Source organism: Eschrichtius robustus, chromosome 9 (genome assembly GCF_028021215.1).
Source record: "Eschrichtius robustus isolate mEscRob2 chromosome 9, mEscRob2.pri, whole genome shotgun sequence".
NCBI classification, from domain to species: Eukaryota; Metazoa; Chordata; class Mammalia; order Artiodactyla; family Eschrichtiidae; genus Eschrichtius; species Eschrichtius robustus.
In genome coordinates, this window is record NC_090832.1 from 71,907,469 (window position 1) to 71,913,044 (window position 5,576).

Here is a 5,576-nt window from a genome sequence, read left to right on the forward strand (position 1 = left end):
TGCTGGGAAATAACCCACTCCATAACTTACTGCCTTGAAACAACAATTATCAGTTATCAGCTGGTGGGTCTGTGCCATATGGTGTTGAATGGGGTCACCCATTCGGCTGCATTGAACTAGGAACTTGGAATGCCCAAGACGGCTTCACTCATGTCTGCTGCCTCAGCTGGGGTCGCTGGAATGGCTTGGGGGCTCCTTAGTTCTCTTCCACATGGTCTTGTGTCAAATAGTAAACTCATCCACACTTCTTTATCTGGTGTCTGGCTTCTTTTAAGGCTTAGTCCCAGAGCTGGCACAGGGTTACTTCTACTGGATTCTAGTCAAGTCACAAGGCCAGCCAAAATTCAAGGAGTGCAAAATACACTGGAGGAGTGGCATGTACATAAAGGGATGGGGGAGGTCATTGGTGACCATTTTTGGAGAAAATCTACCACATTAGAGGTGTCAAAAATGCTCTGAGATCACAGATGGAGGATCAGTTTTGTCAGGTGTCCTCTGAGGGTTTCTGTGTCAGGCTGTGGAGACAGGGTGGGTGCTGGTGAGGGCATGGTAGATAGTGGGGTATCCAGGAAAGATGTAATATTTGAACTCTGAATGCCCTAGGTAGACAAGATGTGGAAGCATTATAGGCCCAGGAAATTCCATGAGTAATGACAGGGAAGCTGGAAAGGGCATGGGGGCTAGAGGGAGGTGCAGTAGAGCTACAGCAATATGTGTATATATTCAGGCACGAGAACGTGGTGGATCTGGGGTAGAAAGAAATGTCAGGAGATCAGGCATGTTTGTGAAGGACTTTCTGGGTCCTGCTGAGGTATTTGGATCTCATTATATTGGGAATATGAACTGAGAGTTTTTGAAAGCAGGAAGCATAAGAGATGAACTGGAGGGAGGAGAGATTAGATGTAAGGAGAGCAGTTGTGATGATATTGTGACAGCTCAAATGAGATCTAATCAAGATTTGTACCACAGACAGAAGGGAGAGGAACCTCCGTGAGGCAAGATATAGAGAAAAGGCAAAACCATTTGTTCAGAGAAACTGGACCAGCAGGGACATTGTTGTATATAATCTGAGGGCCATCAGGAGGGTAACCTGCCAAAGTCCTCTTCTATTTATTGATATTATCATTCTGGAATTCTGCTGTTGTGGTTGGTGCATTTGTATTAAGACTTGCCTGTTCCTTTAGTCCCCAGAGCAAATCCTAGTGTCCATGACTTCATCAGAACTATTTCCTTGGAACAAAAAAAATCCAAAGTAGTATACAACCAGGATGGAGTTTTTAGAACTGCTGCCTTGGAAGCATTGACATTAATCTGAGCTTTATGGAAGCTAACTGGATACTAGAGGAGTTTCATTTCTACATAGGCTCAAACTTCTTACCGCTGTACAGGTGTTTCCAGTAGGACAGACTAGCCTTTCACCCATCCAATAAATATTTTTCAAATGCCTACTACATGCAAAGCACTGTTCTTGGAGATGGATATGGCAGTGAGTAAAATAAAGTCCTTGCTCTCATGGATGTTCTTTATATCCTAGTAACATGAATTTATCAAACCCAGAGCGGCTTTGAGAACTGGATATGGAGTTTTATCAGGCTGACCTGGTATAAGTGATGTCCTCTCCTCAGTGGGATAGGTGTGCATTTTGTGGTGTCTCAGACCATAGAGTTGGCTGCACTTACCACTCATCATTAACTTGGGCGATCACTTATCATTAACAAGGAAGTCATCCTAAGAGCCTGAGCACAGAAGTGACAGTATGTGGCCTCCCAGAGAAGGAAAGGGACACACTCAATAGCTGAGACCCAAAGTTTTGTTTGCTTGTGCCTATTCAAAGTCTGACATCTGACGGGTATGTTCATTCACATTGTGCATTTATTTCCATCCCATTTGATTTATTTTTTAACACCCATTAACTGTCATGCCTTTGCCTCTGAAATGGGTCTCCAGTCATTACTTGACGGGAAGGATTTTGGCTGTGAGGGAATGTGTTTCCAATTGCTGCCTTTTCTAGTAGCATGCGCAAGTGTAAAGCAGAAGCCTAGGGGCCACATGCCACAGAGAATTAGAGCAGTGCTGCTCTGGGCTGTATGTATGTATTTTTTCAGTGTCTACAATCAACTTTATTTTAATATGATCTAAATACATACCGTTTAGAAAATATCAAGAAAAATTGATGTACAAGAGTTGACGCTATTGCATTTGGATAAAGCTGGCAAGTTCTTGCTACTAACATAGCCCAGGAAACACCGAGGAAACAAATATATTGGAATAGATGTTGTGGTGTTTGGCCCACAGTTTGATAGCTCTCAGGGTTAACCTGAAATTGTCTATGTTTGGTACTAGATGTAAAAATTCATCAGTTACCCTGCAACCATTAAGACTTCTTATGCATCTTATATCTAGATTTTTAAGCAGACTGTCATCTCTTAAGTCCAAGTCTTCTGAGATAGTCTGCAGTGCTAATCTTGCAAACAAAATATTAATCTCTATCCCAGCAAAACACAGTTTGATACCTGGTACAAATGCCTCCTCAGCAGCTCTTAAATCTTTTACTTTTTCCTGTAATTTCAACTTATCATAGAATGAGGTGAAAAAGTCACTTCGATCAACATGTCTTGGTGCAACATACAACTCATCAATATCAGCACCTTTTGTATGTACTCTTAATCCATAAGATCCAAATGTAAAAATTTTCCCCCCAACATTATCAATTACAGACTGTGGAAGATTCTTGCTTTCACTGATTTCTTGTATCCACTCTTTTACCAGGTTATTTAATTTTCCCCAAATTAAAATTCTGTGCTGCAGTTCCTCTTCCTCTTCAAAAACCCCCAAAGGCTTCAGAGTCTCAGTTCTTTCCTGTGTAAGTCAGTCTCCTTGGGGGCTGCTAAGCTGTTGGGAGAGGTAATGCCACAGTGCTTCTGTGGCAGCTGTGTTTGTTGTGATCCCTGCGTTGTAACTGGAAAACGCATCGTCTCCTCCGCGGGCACCGTCCAGTCACTCCCCTGCTGCTGCTGCCCTGGGCATGACCCACTGAGGTGGGAAGGAGGGGGGTGCCTGCCTCAGCCCCGGGTCCAACCCCACTCCTGCACCCTCTCCCATGGCTTTAAGTGCTTCTCCTCTGGGTTGTATAATATTTAGATGGGCACTTAGAGCAGTCCAAGTCTTGACATTAATAAAACTTGTAAGGGCTACTTTACAAGGTAAATATCTCTCTGGGTAACCCTGAATTTCATCTATAGTAAACTTTCTGGTATTTGTCAGAATTCTATTAGCTGGCACTTGCATACAATTGTAGTTAAGTGATATTTCTTGCTAACCATGGTGACTATAAGGCCCAGAAATATTTTGAAAAATCTTTAACTGCCTCATCAAAGAAAGGGGACGTTCTTTTAGAATACTAAGTGTATTTTATGGTAGTCTAAATTACTGATTCACATATGGAACACATATTAACCAGAGCATCTCCCTCAGCAACCAGGCAAGATAACTAATAATTTATGATAAATTTTTTTAAACTCAAATTTTTAACTTCCTTTTTTAGCCGACTTGCATTTTTTTTTGGACCATGTTTTTGTTCAATTATGTGCACAGCACTCTCAATGACTTAAATGGTAAAAAATGGTCCACAGTTTATCTGAAATTCAAACAGCTGTTGTCTTTACATTTTTATTAATATGTATTACTGTTTTCAAAGTAATTTTGCTGCTGGAATGAGAGTGTGCTTGTGTGTGTGTGCATGTGTGTGTATCGTGTATGTGCACACGCACACACATCATTCTTCTCAGAGGCATTTTTGGCAGATAAGAACATGATCTGAGTAGCAGATATATGATCTCATTTTTTTTCCTGGGTAGTTTGCAATTTGGATTTAGTCTCAAAGGATTAAGTGTTTTAGCCTATGATGATTTCATAGACACCAATGCCTAGAACTTCTAATCTGCACCCCTAAGCTATTTGGTAATTTTTAACTATACAAATTATAGAGCCTCTGTGAGCCCATTCTACTAAGATGGAAAGGAGTGTGATGCCTTTATTTTGGGAAGATGACTAGAACCTTTGAAGCATTTAATTCGTACTTTCAACATTTTGTTCCTCAACAAGGATATTTTGGAAGCAGTAGTAGCTGGAGTTTACTTTTTTTGGAATTTCCTCTACGTTCATTTTTGGTGGCAGTTTTTGATGAAAAAGACACCAAGGGTAACACTCTATGCATACCTATCTAAAAATGAGAAAGTGAGGATACTGCCTTTTAGCTGGAACCCTCAAGGTGTTATCTAACCACTGAAAACTTCATCTAAATAAAAATGGGATTAAGAATATCAGAGATCAGAGGTTAGCAAACCCTCACATCTGCTGTGTCATGTTGCCTTTTCCTATTCATTCATCCTAAAAATATTGGATGAACAGCTATAATGTGCCAGGCACTTTGTGTGTGGGGGGATATATCAGTTAAAATAGATAAAGATCCCTGTTTTCATGAACTTTACTTTCTAGTAGGGGGAGATGGGCAATATAAAATAGACATGATAATTAAGTAAATTGTATGATACACTAGAAGGTGATAAATGTTTTTCAGAGATAGAAAAAGGAGAGCAGGATAAAGGAGATTCTGAAGCTTTGGAACTGGTGGGGGAGATTTGCAATTTTAGGTAACCATATTAGGTCTTACTGAGGAGTTGGCATTTAACTGAACTAGTGAGACAGCTAGTCAGACATAAATCTGGGAAAGGAATGTTCTAGGCAAGGAGACTGCCAGTGCAAATGCCCTTCCGCAGGAATGTGCTTGGAGTGTTGGAAGAACACAAGGAGTCCAGTGTGGCTGGAGATAGTAGGTGATGAGGTCATCGGCATCACTGGGGAGTCAGTCCTGTAGGACCTTCCTGGCTTTTGTAAGGCTCTCAGCTTTTTCTCTGGGAGGAGAGGGAAATCACTGGAGACTTTTGAGTGAATAAGTGGGATGATCTGCCTTATATTTTAAAGGAACTCCTCTGGTTGCCATGTTGAGACTAGACTGCAGTGGGTATATAAATTTCCTAGGTTTTCTGTAACAAAGTACCACAAACCAGGTAGCTTAAAACAGCAAAAACTTATTCTTTCAGTTCTAGAGGCCAGAAGTTGAAAATCTAGTTGTTGGCAGGGTTACCCTCCCTCTGAAGTCTCTAGGGCAGAATTCTTTCTTGCCATTCCTGAGCTTCTGGTGGCTGCTACCAATCCTTGGTGTTCCCTGCTTGTAGCTGCATCACTCCAATCTCTGTCTGGTTGTCACATGGCCTTCTCTTCTATGTGTTCCTTTGTTTCTATGTGTCTTCTTCTTTCCTTATAAAGACACCAGTAGTTAGATTTAGGGCCTACCCTAATCCAGTATGACATCATCTTAATTTACATCTTAATTACTTTTGCCAAGACCTTAATTCCAAATAAGGTCATATTCACAGGTACTGGGTATCAGAACTTGAACGTGTATTTTGGGGAGACACAATTCAGCCCATTAAATGGGAGGTAGAGGAGGGAGACCAGATGGGAGACAGGATCACAGATGATGAGGACCAGAGTGGGAACAGTGGGATAGTGAA

At 41.2% G+C, this 5,576-nt stretch overlaps 1 pseudogene; it reads right to left on the bottom strand.

Annotated features, from left to right (window-relative positions):
- Positions 1-2,125: 2,125 nt before the first annotated feature.
- Positions 2,126-2,972, bottom strand: LOC137769677 (poly(A) polymerase alpha pseudogene; annotated as a pseudogene).
- Between the last annotated feature and the right edge of the window lie 2,604 nt (positions 2,973-5,576).